Here is a 23,127-nt window from a genome sequence, read left to right on the forward strand (position 1 = left end):
ACTGATATCACACACTATTAACACATTCAATACTGATATCACACATTCAATACTGATATTACACACTATTAACACATTCAAAACTGATATCACACACTGTTAACACATTCAATACTGGAAAACGCACTGTTTACACATTCAATACTGATATCAAACCGTGTTAACACATTCAATACTGATATCACAGTTTTTACACATTCAATACTGATATCACAGAGTTAACACATTCAATACTAATATCACACACTGTTAACACATTCAATACTGATATCACACAGTTTTAACACATTCAATACTGACATCACACAGTTTTAACACATCCAAAACTGATATCACACACTGTTAACACATTCAATACTGATATCACACAGTGTTAACGCATTCAATATGATATAACACAGTTTTAACACTTTCAATACTGATATCACGCAGTGTTAACACATTCAATACTGATATCACACAGTGTTAACACGCTCAATACTGAAATCACACAGTGTTACCACATTCAATACTGATATCACACTCTGTTAACACATTCAATACTGATATCACACGGTGTTAACACATTCAATACTGATATCACACACTGTTAACACATTCAATACTGATATCACACACTGTTAACACATTCAATACTGATATCACACTGTTAAAACATTCAATACTGATATCACACACTGTTAACACATTCATTACTGATATCACACCCGGTTTACAAATTCAATACTGATATCACACACTGTTAACACATTCAATACTGATATCACACAGTGTTAGCACATTCAATACTGATTTCACACACTGTTATGACATTCAATGCTGAAATCACACTGTTAACACATTCAATACTGATATCACACAGTGTTAACACATTCAATACTGATATCACACAGTTTTAACACATTCAATACTGAGATCACACACTGTTAACACATTCAATACTGATATCAGACAGTGTTAACGCATTCAATACTGATACCACACAGTTTTAACACATTCAATACTGACCTCACACGCTGTTAACACATTCAATACTGATATCACACAGTGTTAACATATCCAATACTGATATCACACAGTTTTAACACATTCAATACTGATCTCACACAATGTTAACACATTCAATACTGGTATCACACACTGTTAACAGATTCAATACTGATATCACACACTATTAACACATACAATACTGATATCACACACTGTTAACACATTCAATGCTGATATCACACACTGTTAACACATTCAATACTGATATCACACACTGTTAACACATTCAATACTGATATCACAGTGTTTACTCATTCAATACTGATATCACACAGTGTTAACACATACAATCCTGATATCACACAGTGCTAACACATTCAATACTGATATCACATAGTGTTAACACATTCAATACTGATATCACGCTGTGATAACACATCCAATATAGATATCACACAGTGTGAACACATTCATTGGGGCAGTACGGTAGCATAGTGGTTAGCACAATTGCTTCACAGCTCCAGGGTCCCAGGTTCGATTCCCGGCTTGGGTCACTGTCTGTGCGGAGTCTGCACGTTCTCCCCATGTGCGCGTGGGTTTCCTCCGGGTGCTCCGGTTTCCTCCCACAGTCCAAAGATGTGCAGGTTAGGTGAATTGGCCATGCTAAATTGCCCTTAGTGTCCAATATTGCCCTTAGTGCCGGGTGGGGTTACTGGGACAGGGTGGAGGTATGGGCTTGGGTAGGGTGCTCTTTCCAAAAGAGCCGGTTCAGACTCGATGGGCCGAATGGCCTCCTTCTGCACTGTAAATTCTATGATCTATGATCTATGATCTATTACTGATATCACACAATGTTAACACATTCATTACTGATATCACACAGTATTATCACAGTCAATACTGATATCACACACTGTTAACACATTCAATACGGATATCACACAATGTTAACACATTCAATATTGATATTGCACAGTGTTAACACATTCAATACTGATATCACACAGTGTGTGAACACATTCAATACTGATATCACGCAGTGTTAACACATCCAATACTGAGACCACAGAGTGTTAACACATGCAATACTGATATCACACAGTGTTAACACTTTCATTACATATGTAACATAGTGTTAACACATTCAATACTGATATCACAGTATTCACACATTCAATACGGATATCACACAGTGTTAACACATTCAGTACAATATCAGACAGTGTTAACACATTTACTACTGATATCACACACTATTAACACATTCAATACTGATATCACACACTGTTAACACATTCAATACTGATATCACACTGTTAAAACATTCAATACTGATATCACACACTGTTAACACATACATTACTGATATCACATCCTGTTTACAAATTCAATACTGATATCACACACTGTTAACCCATTCAATACTGATATCACACAGTGTTAGGACATTCAATACTGATTTCACACACTGTTATGACATTCAATGCTGAAATCACACTGTTAACACATTCAATACTGATATCACACACTGATAACACATTTAGTACTGATATCACACACAGTTAACACATTCAATACTGACATCACACAGTGTTAACACATTCAATACTGATATCACACAGTTTTAACACATACAATACTGAGATCACACACTGTTAACACATTCAATACTGATATCACACAGTGTTAACGCATTCAATACTGATACCACACAGTTTTAACACATTCAATACTGACCTCACACGCTGTTAACACATTCAATACTGATATCACACAGTGATAACATATCCAATACTGATATCACACAGTTTTAACACATTCAATACTGATCTCACACAATGATAACACATTCAATACTGGTATCACACACTGTTAACAGATTCAATACTGATATCACACTCTATTAACACATACAATACTGATACCACACACTGTTAACACGTTCAATACTGATATCACACACTGTTAACACATTCAATACTGATATCACACAGTGCTAACACATACAATACTGATATCACACACTGTTAACACATTCAATACTGATATCACACACTGTTAACACATTCAATACTGATATCACACACTGTTAACACATTCAATACTGATATCACAGTGTTTACTCATTCAATACTGACATCACACAGTGTTAACACAGACAATCCTGATATCACACAGTGCTAACACATTCAATACTGATATCACATAGTGTTAACACATCCAATACTGGTATCACACTGTTTTAACACATTCAATACTGACATCACACACTGTTAACACATTCAATACTGGTATCACACACTGTTAAGACATTCAATACTGATATCACACTGTTAACAGATTCAACAATGATATCACACAGTGTTAACACATTCAATACTGATATCACACACTGTTAACACATTCAATACTGGTATCACACACTGTTAAGACATTCAATACTGATATCACACTGTTAACAGATTCAACAATGATATCACACAGTGTTAACACATTCAATACTGATATCACACACTGTTAACACATTCAATACTGATATCACGCTGTGTTAACACATTCAATATAGATATCACACAGTGTGAACACATTCATTGGGGCAGCACGGTAGCATAGTGGTTAGCACAATTGCTTCACAGCTCCAGGGTCCCAGGTTCGATTCCCGGCTTGGGTCACTGTCTGTGCGGAGTCTGCACGTTCTCCCCGTGTGTGCGTGGGTTTCCTCCGGGTGCTCCGGTTTCCTCCCACAGTCCAAAGATGTGCAGGTTAGGTGAATTGGCCATGCTAAATTGCCCTTAGTGTCCAAAATTGCCCTTAGTGCCGGGTGGGGTTACTGGGACAGGGTGGAGGTATGGGCTTGGGTAGACTGCTCTTTCCAAAAGAGCCGGTTCAGACTCGATGGGCCGAATGGCCTCCTTCTGCACTGTAAATTCTATGATCTATGGTCTATGATCTATTACTGATATCACACAATGTTAACACATTCATTACTGATATCACACAGTATAATCACAGTCAATACTGATATCACACACTGTTAACACATTCAATCCTGATATCACACTGTTAACACATTCAATACGGATATCACACAATGTTAACACATTCAATATTGATATCGCACAGTGTTAACACATTCAATACTGATATCACACAGTGTGAACACATTCAATACTGATATCACGCAGTGTTAACACATCCAATACTGAGACCACAGAGTGTTAACACATGCAATACTGATATCACACAGTGTTAACACTTTGATTACATATGTCACATAGTATTCACACATTCAATACTGATATCACACAGTGTTAACACATTCAGTACAATATCAGACAGTGTTAACACATTCAGTACAATATCAGACAGTGTTAACACATTTACTACTGATCTCACACACTATTAACACATTCAATACTGATATCACACATTGTTAACACATTCCATACTGATAAAACACCCTATTAACACATTCAATACTGATATCACACAGTGTTAACACATTCAATACTGGAAAACTCAATGTTTACACATTCAATACTGATATCACACAGTGTTAACACATTCAATACTGATATCACACAGTTGTTAACACATTCAATACTGATATCACACAGTGTTTACACATTCAATACTGATATCACACACTGTTAACACATTCAATACTGATATCACAGTGTTTACACATTCAATACTGATATCACACAGTGCTAACACATTCAATACTGATATCAAACCGTGTTAACACATTCAATACTGATATCAAAGATTTTACACATTCAATACTGATATCACAGTGTTAACACATTCAATACTGATATCACACTGTTTTAACACATTCAATACTGATATCACACACTGCTAACACATTCAATACTGGCATCAAACACTGTTAACACATTCAATACTGATATCACTCTGTTAACACATTTAACTCTGATATCACACATTGTTAACACATTCAATACTGATATCACACCCTGTTAAAGCATTCAATACTGATATCACACTGTTGTTAACACATTCAATACTGATATCACACAGTGTTTACACATTCAATACTGATATCACACAATGTTAACACATTCAATACTGATATCACACAATGTTAACACATTCAATACTGATATCACAGTATTTACACTTTCAATACTGATATCACACTGTGTTAACGCATTCAGTACAATATCACACAGTGTTAACACATTTATTACTGATTTCACACACTATTAACACATTCAATACTGATATCACACATTGTTAACACATTCAATACTGATATTACACACTATTAACACATTCAATACTGATATCACACACTGTTAACACATTCAATACTGATATCACACCCTGTTAAAGCATTCAATACTGATATCACACTGTGTTAACACATTCAATATAGATATCACATAGTGTTAACACATTCAATACTGATACCACACTCTGTTAACACATTCAATACTGATATCATACAGTGTTAACACATTCAATACTGATATCACACACTGTTAACACATTCATTACTGATGTGACACACTGTTAACACATTCAATACTGATATCACACAGTGTTAACACATTCAATACTGATATCACACAGTTTTACCACATTCAATTCTGAGATCACACACTGTTAACACATTCATTACTGATATCACACACTGTTAACACATTCAATACTGGAAAACTCACTGTTTACACATTCAATACTGATATCAAACCGTGTTAACACATTCAATACTGATATCACACAGTGTGAACACATTCAATACTGATATCACGCAGTGTTAACACATCCAATACTGAGACCACAGAGTGTTAACACATGCAATACTGATATCACACAGTGTTAACACTTTCATTACATATGTAACATAGTGTAAACACATTCAATACTGATATCACAGTATTCACACATTCAATACGGATATCACACAGTGTTAACACATTCAGTACAATATCAGACAGTGTTAACACATTTACTACTGATATCACACACTATTAACACATTCAATACTGATATCACACACTGTTAACACATTCAATACTGATATCACACTGTTATAACATTCAATACTGATATCACACACTGTTAACACATACATTACTGATATCACATCCTGTTTACAAATTCAATACTGATATCACACACTGTTAACCCATTCAATACTGATATCACACAGTGTTAGGACATTCAATACTGATTTCACACACTGTTATGACATTCAATGCTGAAATCACACTGTTAACACATTCAATACTGATATCACACACTGATAACACATTTAGTACTGATATCACACACAGTTAACACATTCAATACTGACATCACACAGTGTTAACACATTCAATACTGATATCACACAGTTTTAACACATTCAATACTGAGATCACACACTGTTAACACATTCAATACTGATATCACACAGTGTTAACGCATTCAATACTGATACCACACAGTTTTAACACATTCAATACTGACCTCACACGCTGTTAACACATTCAATACTGATATCACACAGTGATAACATATCCAATACTGATATCACACAGTTTTAACACATTCAATACTGATCTCACACAATGATAACACATTCAATACTGGTATCACACACTGTTAACAGATTCAATACTGATATCACACTCTATCAACACATACAATACTGATACCACACACTGTTAACACGTTCAATACTGATATCACACACTGTTAACACATTCAATACTGATATCACACACTGTTAACACATTCAATACTGATATCACACACTGTTAACACATTCAATACTGATATCACACACTGTTAACACATTCAATACTGATATCACAGTGTTTACTCATTCAATACTGATATCACACAGTGTTAACACAGACAATCCTGATATCACACAGTGCTAACACATTCAATACTGATATCACATAGTGTTAGCACATCCAATACTGGTATCACACTGTTTTAACACATTCAATACTGACATCACACACTGTTAACACATTCAATACTGGTATCACACACTGTTAAGACATTCAATACTGATATCACACTGTTAACAGATTCAACAATGATATCACACAGTGTTAACACATTCAATACTGATATCACACACTGTTAACAAATTCAATACTGGTATCACACACTGTTAAGACATTCAATACTGATATCACACTGTTAACAGATTCAACAATGATATCACACAGTGTTAACACATTCAATACTGATATCACACACTGTTAACACATTCAATACTGATATCACGCTGTGTTAACACATTCAATATAGATATCACACAGTGTGAACACATTCATTGGGGCAGCACGGTAGCATAGTGGTTAGCACAATTGCTTCACAGCTCCAGGGTCCCAGGTTCGATTCCCGGCTTGGGTCACTGTCTGTGCGGAGTCTGCACGTTCTCCCCGTGTGTGCGTGGGTTTCCTCCGGGTGCTCCGGTTTCCTCCCACAGTCCAAAGATGTGCAGGTTAGGTGAATTGGCCATGCTAAATTGCCCTTAGTGTCCAAAATTGCCCTTAGTGCCGGGTGGGGTTACTGGGACAGGGTGGAGGTATGGGCTTGGGTAGACTGCTCTTTCCAAAAGAGCCGGTTCAGACTCGATGGGCCGAATGGCCTCCTTCTGCACTGTAAATTCTATGATCTATGGTCTATGATCTATTACTGATATCACACAATGTTAACACATTCATTACTGATATCACACAGTATAATCACAGTCAATACTGATATCACACACTGTTAACACATTCAATCCTGATATCACACTGTTAACACATTCAATACGGATATCACACAATGTTAACACATTCAATATTGATATCGCACAGTGTTAACACATTCAATACTGATATCACACAGTGTGAACACATTCAATACTGATATCACGCAGTGTTAACACATCCAATACTGAGACCACAGAGTGTTAACACATGCAATACTGATATCACACAGTGTTAACACTTTGATTACATATGTCACATAGTATTCACACATTCAATACTGATATCACACAGTGTTAACACATTCAGTACAATATCAGACAGTGTTAACACATTCAGTACAATATCAGACAGTGTTAACACATTTACTACTGATCTCACACACTATTAACACATTCAATACTGATATCACACATTGTTAACACATTCCATACTGATAAAACACCCTATTAACACATTCAATACTGGAAAACTCAATGTTTACACATTCAATACTGATATCACACAGTGTTAACACATTCAATACTGATATCACACAGTTGTTAACACATTCAATACTGATATCACACAGTGTTTACACATTCAATACTGATATCACACACTGTTAACACATTCAATACTGATATCACAGTGTTTACACATTCAATACTGATATCACACAGTGCTAACACATTCAATACTGATATCAAACCGTGTTAACACATTCAATACTGATATCAAAGATTTTACACATTCAATACTGATATCACAGTGTTAACACATTCAATACTGATATCACACTGTTTTAACACATTCAATACTGATATCACACACTGCTAACACATTCAATACTGGCATCAAACACTGTTAACACATTCAATACTGATATCACTCTGTTAACACATTTAACTCTGATATCACACATTGTTAACACATTCAATACTGATATCACACCCTGTTAAAGCATTCAATACTGATATCACACTGTTGTTAACACATTCAATACTGATATCACACAGTGTTTACACATTCAATACTGATATCACACAATGTTAACACATTCAATACTGATATCACACAATGTTAACACATTCAATACTGATATCACAGTATTTACACTTTCAATACTGATATCACACTGTGTTAACGCATTCAGTACAATATCACACAGTGTTAACACATTTATTACTGATTTCACACACTATTAACACATTCAATACTGATATCACACATTGTTAACACATTCAATACTGATATTACACACTATTAACACATTCAATACTGATATCACACACTGTTAACACATTCAATACTGATATCACACCCTGTTAAAGCATTCAATACTGATATCACACTGTGTTAACACATTCAATATAGATATCACATAGTGTTAACACATTCAATACTGATACCACACTCTGTTAACACATTCAATACTGATATCATACAGTGTTAACACATTCAATACTGATATCACACACTGTTAACACATTCATTACTGATGTGACACACTGTTAACACATTCAATACTGATATCACACAGTGTTAACACATTCAATACTGATATCACACAGTTTTACCACATTCAATTCTGAGATCACACACTGTTAACACATTCATTACTGATATCACACACTGTTAACACATTCAATACTGGAAAACTCACTGTTTACACATTCAATACTGATATCAAACCGTGTTAACACATTCAATACTGATATCACAGTTTTTACACATTCAATACTGATATCACAGAGTTCAGACATTCAATACTAATATCACACACTGTTAACACATTCAATACTGTTATCACACACTGTTAACACATTCATTACTGATATCACACACTGTTAACACATTCAATACTGATATCACACAGATTTAACACATCCAAAACTGATATCACACACTGTTAACACATTCAATACTGATATCACACAGTGTTAACGCATTCAATACTGATCGATCACAGTTTTAACACTTTCAATACTGATATCACGCAGTGTTAACACATTCAATACTGATATCACACAGTGTTAACACGCTCAATACTGAAATCACACAGTGTTACCACATTCAATACTGATATCACACTCTCTTAACACATTCAATACTGATATCACACAGTGTTAACACATTCAATACTGGTATCACACACTGTTAACACGTTCAATACTGATATCACACACTGTTAACACATTCAATACTGATATCACACACTGTTAACACATTCAATACTGAAATCACACACTATTAACACATTCAATACTGACATCACACATTGTTAACACATTCAATACTGATAATACAACTTATTAACACATTCATTACTGATATCACATAGTGTTAACACATTCAATACTGATACCACACTCTGTTAACACATTCAATACTGATATCATACAGTGTTAACACATTCAATACTGATATCACACACTGTTAACACATTCATTACTGATGTGACACACTGTTAACACATTCAATACTGATATCACACAATGTTAACACATTCAATACTGATATCACAGTATTTACACTTTCAATACTGATATCACACTGTGTTAACGCATTCAGTACAATATCACACAGTGTTAACACATTTATTACTGATTTCACACACTATTAACACATTCAATACTGATATCACACATTGTTAACACATTCAATACTGATATCACACTCTGTTAACACATTCAATACTGATATCACACACTGATAACACATTTAGTACTGTATCACACACTGTTAACACATTCAATACTGGTATCACACACTGTTAACTCGTTCAATACTGATATCACGCACTGGTAACACATTCAAGACTGATATCACACACTGTTAACACATTCAATACTGAAATCACACACTGTTAACGCATTCAATACTGATATCACACACTGATAACACATTTAGTACTGATATCACACCTTTAGCACATTCAATACTGATATCACACAGTGTTAACACATTCAATACTGATATCACACACTGTTAACACATTCAATTCTGATATCACACACTGTTAACACATTCAATACTGATATCACACACTGTTAACACATTCAATACTGATTATCACACACTGTTAACACATTCAATTCTGATATCACACACTGTTAACACATTCATTATTGATATCACACCTTGTTTACAAATTCAATACTGATATCACACACTGTTAACACATTCAATACTGATATCACACAGTTTTACCAAATTCAATACTGAGACCACACACTGTTAACACATTCAATACTGATATCACACAGTGTTAATGCATTCAATACTAATACCACACAGTTTTAACACATTCAATACTGATATCACACAGTGTGAACACATTCAATACTGATATCACGCAGTGTTAACACATCCAATACTGAGACCACAGAGTGTTAACACATGCAATACTGATATCACACAGTGTTAACACTTTGATTACATATGTCACATAGTATTCACACATTCAATACTGATATCACACAGTGTTAACACATTCAGTACAATATCAGACGGTGTTAACACATTTACTACTGATCTCACACACTATTAACACATTCAATACTGATATCACACATTGTTAGCACATTCCATAATGATAAAACACCCTATTAACACATTCAATACTGATATCACACAGTGTTAACACATTCAATACTGGAAAACTCAATGTTTACACATTCAATACTGATATCACACAGTGTTAACACATTCAATACTGATATCACACAGTTGTTAACACATTCAATACTGATATCACACAGTGTTTACACATTCAATACTGATATCACACACTGTTAACACATTCAATACTGATATCACAGTGTTTACACATTCAATACTGATATCACACAGTGCTAACACATTCAATACTGATATCAAACCGTGTTAACATATTCAATACTGATATCACAGTTTTTACACATTCAATACAGATATCACAGAGTTCAGACATTCAATACTAATATCACACACTGTTAACACATTCAATACTGTTATCACACACTGTTAACACATTCATTACTGATATCACACACTGTTAACACATTCAATACTGATATCACACAGATTTAACACATCCAAAACTGATATCACACACTGTTAACACATTCAATACTGATATCACACAGTGTTAACGCATTCAATACTGATAGAACACAGTTTTAACACTTTCAATACTGATATCACGCAGTGTTAACACATTCAATACTGATATCACACAGTGTTAACACGCTCAATACTGAAATCACACAGTGTTACCACATTCAATACTGGTATCACACTCTCTTAACACATTCAATACTGATATCACACAGTGTTAACACATTCAATACTGGTATCACACACTGTTAACACGTTCAATACTGATATCACACACTGTTAACACATTCAATACTGATATCACACACTGTTAACACATTCAATACTGAAATCACACACTGTTAACACATTCAATACTGATATCACACATTGTTAACACATTCAATACTGATAATACAACTTATTAACACATCCATTACTGATATCACATAGTGTTAACACATTCAATACTGATACCACACTCTGTTAACACATTCAATACTGATATCATACAGTGTTAACACATTCAATACTGATATCACACACTGTTAACACATTCATTACTGATGTGACACACTGTTAACACATTCAATACTGATATCACACAGTGTTAACACATTCAATACTGATATCACACAGTTTTACCACATTCAATACTGAGATCACACACTGTTAACACATTCAATACTGATATCAGGCAGTGTTAACACATTCAATATAGAAATCACACAGTGTGAACACATTCATTGGGGCAGCACCGAAGCATAGTGGTTAGCACAATTGCTTCACAGCTCCAGGGTCCCAGCTTCGATTCCCGGCTTGGGTCACTGTCTGTGCGGAGTCTGCACGTTCTCCCCGTGTGTGCGTGGGTTTCCTCCGGGTGCTCCGGTTACCTCCCACAGTCCAAAGATGTGCAGGTTAGGTGAATTGGCCATGCTAAATTGCCCTTAGTGTCCAAAATTGCCCTTAGTGCCGGGTGGGGTTACTGGGACAGGGTGGAGGTATGGGCTTGGGTAGACTGCTCTTTCCAAAAGAGCCGGTTCAGACTCGATGGGCCGAATGGCCTCCTTCTGCACTGTAAATTCTATGATCTATGATCTATTACTGATATCACACAATGTTAACACATTCATTACTGATATCACACAGTATAATCACAGTCAATACTGATATCACACACTGTTCACACATTCAATACTGATATCACACTGTTAACACATTCAATACGGATATCACACAATGTTAACACATTCAATGCTGATATCACATTGTGTGAACACATTCAATACTGATATCACGCAGTGTTAACACATCCAATACTGAGACCACAGAGTGTTAACACATGCAATACTGATATCACACAGTGTTAACACTTTGATTACATATGTCACATAGTATTCACACATTCAATACTGATATCACACAGTGTTAACACATTCAGTACAATATCAGACGGTGTTAACACATTTACTACTGATCTCACACACTATTAACACATTCAATACTGATATCACACATTGTTAACACATTCCATACTGATAAAACACCCTATTAACACATTCAATACTGATATCACACAGTGTTAACACATTCAATACTGATATCACACAGTTGTTAACACATTCAATACTGATATCACACAGTGTTTACACATTCAATACTGATATCACACACTGTTAACACATTCAATACTGATATCACGCAGTGTTAACACATCCAATACTGAGACCACAGAGTGTTAACACATGCAATACTGATATCACACAGTGCTAACACATTCAATACTGATATCAAACCGTGTTAACACATTCAATACTGATATCAAAGTTTTTACACATTCAATACTGATATCACAGTGTTAACACATTCAATACTGATATCACACTGTTTTAACACATTCAATACTGATATCACACACTGTTAACACATTCAATACTGGCATCAAACACTGTTAACACATTCAATACTGATATCACTCTGTTAACACATTTAACTCTGATATCACACATTGTTAACACATTCAATACTGATATCACACCCTGTTAAAGCATTCAATACTGATATCACACTGTTGTTAACACATTCAATACTGATATCACACAGTGTTTACACATTCAATACTGATATCACACACTGTTAACACATTCAATACTGATATCACAGTGTTTACACATTCAATACTGATATCACACAGTGCTAACACATTCAATACTGATATCAAACCGTGTTAACACATTCAATACTGATATCAAAGTTTTTATACATTCAATACTGATATCACAGTGTTAACACATTCAATACTGATATCACACTGTTTTAACACATTCAATACTGATATCACACACTGTTAACACATTCAATACTGGCATCAAACACTGTTAACACATTCAATACTGATATCACTCTGTTAACACATTTAACTCTGATATCACACATTGTTAACACATTCAATACTGATATCACACCCTGTTAAAGCATTCAATACTGATATCACACTGTGTTAACACATTCAATATAGATATCACACAGTGTTAACACATTCATTACTGATATCACACAATGTTAACACATTCAATACTGATATCACAGTATTTACACTTTCAATACTGATATCACACAGTGTTAACGCATTCAGTACAATATCACACAGTGTTAACACATTTATTACTGATATCACACACTATTAACACATTCAATACTGATATCACACATTGTTAACACATTCAATACTGATATTACACACTATTAACACATTCAATACTGATATCACACACTGTTAACACATTCAATACTGATATCGCACCCTGTTAAAGCATTCAATACTGATATCACACTGTGTTAACACATTCAATATAGATATCACATAGTGTTAACACATTCAATACTGATACCACACTCTGTTAACACATTCAATACTGATATCATACAGTGTTAACACATTCAATACTGATATCACACACTGTTAACACATTCATTACTGATGTGACACACTGTTAACACATTCAATACTGATATCACACAGTGTTAACACATTCAATACTGATATCACACAGTTTTACCACATTCAATACTGAGATCATACAGTGTTAACACATTCAATACTGATATCACACACTGTTAACACATTCATTACTGATGTGACACACTGTTTACACATTCAATACTGATATCAAACCGTGTTAACACATTCAATACTGATATCACAGTTTTTACACATTCAATACTGATATTACACACTATTAACACATTCAATACTGATATTACACACTGGTAACACATTCAATACTGGAAAACTCACTGTTTACACATTCAATACTGATATTAATCCGTGTTAACACATTCAATACTGATATCACAGTTTTTACACATTCAATACTGATATCACAGAGTCCAGACATTCAATACTAATATCACACACTGTTAACACATTCAATACTGTTATCACACACTGTTAACACATTCATTACTGATATCACACACTGTTAACACATTCAATACTGATATCACACAGTGTTAACGCACTAAATACTGATAGACCACAGTTTTAACACTTTCAATACTGATATCACGCAGTGTTAACACATTCAATACTGATATCACACAGTGTTAACACGCTCAATACTGAAATCACACAGTGTTACCACATTCAATACTGATATCACACTCTGTTAACACATTCAATACTCATATCACACAGTGTTAACACATGTTCAATACTGATATCACACTCTGTTAACACATTCAATACTGATAATACAACCTATTAACACATTCACTACTGATATCACATAGTGTTAACACATTCAATACTGATATCACACTCTGTTAACACATTCAATATGATATCATACAATGTTAACACATTCAATACTGATATCACACACTGTTAACACATTCATTACTGATGTGACACACTGTTAACACATTCAATACTGATATCACACAGTGTTAACACATTCAATACTGATATCACACAGTTTTACCAAATTCAATACTGAGATCACACACTGTTAACACTTTCAATACTGATATCACACATTGTTAACGCATTCAATACTGATACCACGCAGTTTTAACACATTCAATACTGATCTCACACACTGTTAACACATTCAATACTGATATCACACAGTGTTAACATATCCAATACTGATATCACATAGTTTTAATACATTCAATACTGATATCACACACTGTTAACACATTCAATACTGATTTCACACACTGTTAAGACATTCAATGCTGAAATCACACTGTTAACACATTCAATACTGATAACACACACTGATAACACATTTAGTACTGATATCACACACTGTTAACAAATTCAATACTGATATGACACATTGTTAACACATTCAATACTGATATTACACACTATTAACACATTCAATACTGATATCAGACACTGTTAACACATTCAATACTGGAAAACGCACTATTTACACATTCAATACTGATATCAAACCGTGTTAACACATTCAATACTGATATCACAGTTTTTACACATTCAATACTAATATCACACACTGTTAACACATTCAATACTGTTATCACACACTGTTAACACATTCATTACTGATATCACACACTGTTCACACATTCAATACTGATATCACACAGTTTTAACACATCCAAAACTGATATCACACACTGTTAACACATTCAATACTGATATCACACAGTGTTAACGCATTGAATACTGATAAAACACAGTTTTAACACTTTCAATCCTGATATCACACAGTGTTAACATATTCAATACTGATATCACACAGTGTTAACACGCTCAATACTGAAATCACACAGTGTTACCACATTCAATATTGATATCACACTCGGTTAACACATTCAATACTGATATCACACAGTGTTAACACATTCAATACTGGTATCACACACTGTTGACACGTTCAATACTGATATCACACACTGGTAACACATTCAATACTGATATCACACATTGTTAACACATTCAATACTGATATTACACGCTATTAACACATTCAATACTGATATCACACACTGGTAACACATTCAATACTGGAAAACTCACTATTTACACATTCAATACTGATATTAAACCGTGTTAACACATTCAATACTGATATCACAGTTTTTACACATTCAATACTGATATCACAGAGTTCAGACATTCAACACTAATATCACACACTGTTAGCACATTCAATACTGTTATCACACACTGTTAACACATTCATTACTGATATCACGCACTGTTAACACATTCAATACTGATATCACACAGATTTAACACATCCAAAACTGATATCACACACTGTTAACACATTCAATACTGATATCACACAGTGTTAACGCATTCAATACTGATAGAACACAGTTTTAACACTTTCAATACTGATATCACGCAGTGTTAACACATTCAATACTGATATCACACAGTGTTAACGCGCTCAATACTGAAATCACACAGTGTTACCACATTCAATACTGATATCACACTCTGTTAACACATTCAATACTCATATCACACAGTGTTAACACATTCAATACTCCTATCACACACTGTTAACACGTTCAATACTGATATCACACACTGTTAACACATTCAATACTGATATCACACACTGTTAACACATTCAATACTGATATCATACAGTGTTAACACATTCAATACTGATATCACACACTGTTAACACATTCAATACTGATGTCACACAGTGTTAACACATTCAATACTGATATCACACAGTTTTACCACATTCAATACTGAGATCACACACTGTTAACACATTCAATACTGATATCACACAGTGTTAACACGCTCAATACTGAAATCACACAGTGTTACCACATTCAATACTGATATCACACTCTGTTAACACATTCAATACTGATATCACACACTGATAACACATTTAGTACTGTATCACACACTGTTAACACATTCAATACTGGTATCACACACTGTTAACTCGTTCAGTACTGATATCACACACTGGTAACGCATTCAATACTGATATCACACACTGTTAACACATTCAATACTGAAATCACACACTATTAACGCATTCAATACTGATATCACACACTGATAACACATTTAGGACTGATATCACACCTTTAGCACATTCAATACTGATATCACACAGTGTTAACACATTCAATACTGATATCACACACTGTTAACACATTCAATTCTGATATCACACACTGTTAACACATTCAATACTGATATCACACACTGTTAACACATTCAATACTGATATCACACACTGTTAACACATTCAATTCTGATATCACACACTGTTAACACATTCATTATTGATATCACACCTTGTTTACAAATTCAATACTGATATCACACACTGTTAACACATTCAATACTGGAAAACGCACTATTTACACATTCAATACTGATATCAAACCGTGTTAACACATTCAATACTGATATCACAGTTTTTACACATTCAATACTAATATCACACACTGTTAACACATTCAATACTGTTATCACACACTGTTAACACATTCATTACTGATATCACACACTGTTCACACATTCAATACTGATATCACACAGTTTTAACACATCCAAAACTGATATCACACACTGTTAACACATTCAATACTGATATCACACAGTGTTAACGCATTGAATACTGATAAAACACAGTTTTAACACTTTCAATCCTGATATCACACAGTGTTAACATATTCAATACTGATATCACACAGTGTTAACACGCTCAATACTGAAATCACACAGTGTTACCACATTCAATATTGATATCACACTCGGTTAACACATTCAATACTGATATCACACAGTGTTAACACATTCAATACTGGTATCACACACTGTTGACACGTTCAATACTGATATCACACACTGGTAACACATTCAATACTGATATCACACATTGTTAACACATTCAATACTGATATTACACGCTATTAACACATTCAATACTGATATCACACACTGGTAACACATTCAATACTGGAAAACTCACTGTTTACACATTCAATACTGATATTAAACCGTGTTAACACATTCAATACTGATATCACAGTTTTTACACATTCAATACTGATATCACAGAGTTCAGACATTCAACACTAATATCACACACTGTTAGCACATTCAATACTGTTATCACACACTGTTAACACATTCATTACTGATATCACGCACTGTTAACAAATTCAATACTGATATCACACAGATTTAACACATCCAAAACTGATATCACACACTGTTAACACATTCAATACTGATATCACACAGTGTTAACGCATTCAATACTGATAGAACACAGTTTTAACACTTTCAATACTGATATCACGCAGTGTTAACACATTCAATACTGATATCACACAGTGTTAACGCGCTCAATACTGAAATCACACAGTGTTACCACATTCAATACTGATATCACACTCTGTTAACACATTCAATACTCATATCACACAGTGTTAACACATTCAATACTCCTATCACACACTGTTAACACGTTCAATACTGATATCACACACTGTTAACACATTCAATACTGATATCACACACTGTTAACACATTCAATACTGATATCATACAGTGTTAACACATTCAATACTGATATCACACACTGTTAACACATTCAATACTGATGTCACACAGTGTTAACACATTCAATACTGATATCACACAGTTTTACCACATTCAATACTGAGATCACACACTGTTAACACATTCAATACTGATATCACACAGTGTTAACACGCTCAATACTGAAATCACACAGTGTTACCACATTCAATACTGATATCACACTCTGTTAACACATTCAATACTGATATCACACACTGATAACACATTTAGTACTGTATCACACACTGTTAACACATTCAATACTGGTATCACACACTGTTAACTCGTTCAATACTGATATCACACACTGGTAACGCATTCAATACTGATATCACACACTGTTAACACATTCAATACTGAAATCACACACTATTAACGCATTCAATACTGATATCACACACTGATAACACATTTAGGACTGATATCACACCTTTAGCACATTCAATACTGATATCACACAGTGTTAACACATTCAATACTGATATCACACACTGTTAACACATTCAATTCTGATATCACACACTGTTAACACATTCAATACTGATATCACACACTGTTAACACATTCAATACTGATATCACACACTGTTAACACATTCAATTCTGATATCACACACTGTTAACACATTCATTATTGATATCACACCTTGTTTACAAATTCAATACTGATATCACACACTGTTAACACATTCAAGACTGATATCACACACTGTTAACACATTCAAGACTGATATCACACAGTTAACACATTCAATAGTGATATCACACACTGATAACACATTCAATACTGATATTACACACTATTAACACATTCAATACTGATATCACACACTGTTAACACATTCAATACTGCAAAACTCACTGTTTACACATTCAATACTGATATCGAACCGTGTTAACACATTCAATACTGATATCACAGTTTTTACACATTCAATACTCATATCACAGAGTTCAGACATTCAATACTAATATCACACACTGTTAACACATTCAATACTGTTATCACACACTGTTAACACATTCATTACTGATATCAAACACTGTTAACACATTCAATACTGATATCACACAGATTTAACACATCCAAAACTGATATCACACATTGTTAACACATTCGATACTGATATCACACCGTGTTAACGCATTCAATACTGAGAGAACACAGTTTTAACACGCTCATTACTGAAATCACACAGTGTTACCACATTCAATACTGATATCACACTCTGTTAACACATTCAATACTGATATCACACAGTGTTAACACATTCAATACTGATATCACACACTGTTAACACGTTCAATACTGATATCACACACTGTTAACACATTCAATACTGATATCACACACTGTTAACACATTCAATACTGAAATCACACACTATTAACACATTCAATACTGATATCACACATTGTTACCACATTCAATAATGATAATACAACCTATTAACACATTCATTACTGATATCACACTCTGTTAACACATTCAATACTGATATCATACAATGTTAACACATTCAATACTGATATCATACAATGTTAACACATTCAATACTGATATCACACACTATTAACACATTCATTACTGATATCACACTCTGTTAACACATTCAATACTGATATCATACAATGTTAACACATTCAATACTGATATCATACAATGTTAACACATTCAATACTGATATCACACATTGTTAACACATTCAATACTGATATCACACAGTTTTACCAAATTCAATACTGAGATCACACACTGTTAACACATTCAATACTGATATCACACAGTGTTAACACATTCAATACCGATACCACACAGTTTTAACACATTCAATACTGATCTCACACACTGTTAACACATTCAATACTGATATCAGACCGTGTTAACATATCCAATACTGATATCACACAGTTTTAATACATTCAATACTGATATCACACACTGTTAACACATTCAATACTGATTTCACACACTGTTAAGACATTCAATGCTGAAATCACACTGTTAACACATTCAGTACTGATAACCCACACTGATAACACATTTAGTACTGATATCACACACTGTTAACAAATTCAATACTGATATCACACATTGTTAACACATTCAATACTGATATTACACACAATTAACACATTCAATACTGATATCACACACTGTTAACACATTCAATACTGATATCACACACTGTTAACACATTCAATTCTGATATCACACACTGTTAACACATTCATTATTGATATCACACCTTGTTTACACATTCAATACTGATATCACACACTGTTAACACATTCAAGACTGATATCACACAGTTAACACATTCAATAGTGATATCACACACTGATAACACATTCAATACTGATATTACACACTATTAACACATTCAATACTGATATCACACACTGTTAACACATTCAATACTGGAAAACTCACTGTTTACACATTCAATACTGATATCAGACAGTGTTAACATATCCAATACTGATATCACACAGTTTTAATACATTCAATACTGATATCACACACTGTTAACACATTCAATACTGATTTCACACACTGTTAAGACATTCAATGCTGAAATCACACTGTTAACACATTCAATGCTGAAATCACACTGTTAACACATTCAATACTGATAACACACACTGATAACACATTTAGTACTGATATCACACACTGTTCACAAATTCAATACTGTTATCACACATTGTTAACACATTCAATACTGATATTACACACTATTAACACATTCAATACTGATATCAGACACTGTTAACACATTCAATACGGGAAAACACACTGTTTACACATTCAATACTGACATCAAACCGTGTTTATTCAATACTGATATCACAGTTTTTACACATTCAATACTGATATCACAGAGTTAACACATTCAATACTAATATCACACACTGTTAACACATTCAATACTGTTATCACACACTGTTAACACATTCATTACTGATATCACACACTGTTCACACATTCAATACTGATATCACACAGTTTTAACACATTCAATACTGATATCACACAGTGTTAACACGTTCAATACTGAAATCACACAGTGTTACCACATTCAATACTGATATCACACTCGGTTAACACATGCAATACTGATATCACACAGTGTTAACACATTCAATACTGGTATCACACACTGTTGACACGTTCAATACTGATATCACACACTGGTAACACATTCAATACTGATATCACACACTGTTAACACATTCACTACTGGTATCACACACTGTTAACACATTCAATACTGATATCACACTGTTAACACATTCAATCCTGATATCACACAGTGTTAACACATCCAATACTGATATCACACAGTTTTAACACATTCAATACTGATATCACACAGTTTTAACACATCCAAAACTGATATCACACACTGTTAACACATTCAATACTGATATCACACACTGGTAACACATTCAATACTGATATCACACACTGTTAACACATTCAATACTGGTATCACACACTGTTAACACATTCACTACTGGTATTACACACTGTTAACACATTCAATACTGATATCACACTGTTAACACATTCAATCCTGATATCACACAGTGTTAACACATCCAATACTGATATCACACAGTTTTAACACATTCAATACTGATATCACACAGTTTTAACACATCCAAAACTGATATCACACACTGTTAACACGCTCAATACTGAAATCACACAGTGTTACCACATTCAATA

At 33.9% G+C, this 23,127-nt stretch overlaps 1 pseudogene; it reads right to left on the reverse strand.

The window, feature by feature from the left end:
• The window catches only part of LOC140404129 (glutamate receptor ionotropic, NMDA 2B-like), a 195,913-nt pseudogene that overhangs the window by 71,130 nt on the left and 101,656 nt on the right, over window positions 1-23,127 (reverse strand).

Source organism: Scyliorhinus torazame, chromosome 29 (genome assembly GCF_047496885.1).
Source record: "Scyliorhinus torazame isolate Kashiwa2021f chromosome 29, sScyTor2.1, whole genome shotgun sequence".
In the NCBI taxonomy this organism is placed as follows: Eukaryota; Metazoa; Chordata; class Chondrichthyes; order Carcharhiniformes; family Scyliorhinidae; genus Scyliorhinus; species Scyliorhinus torazame.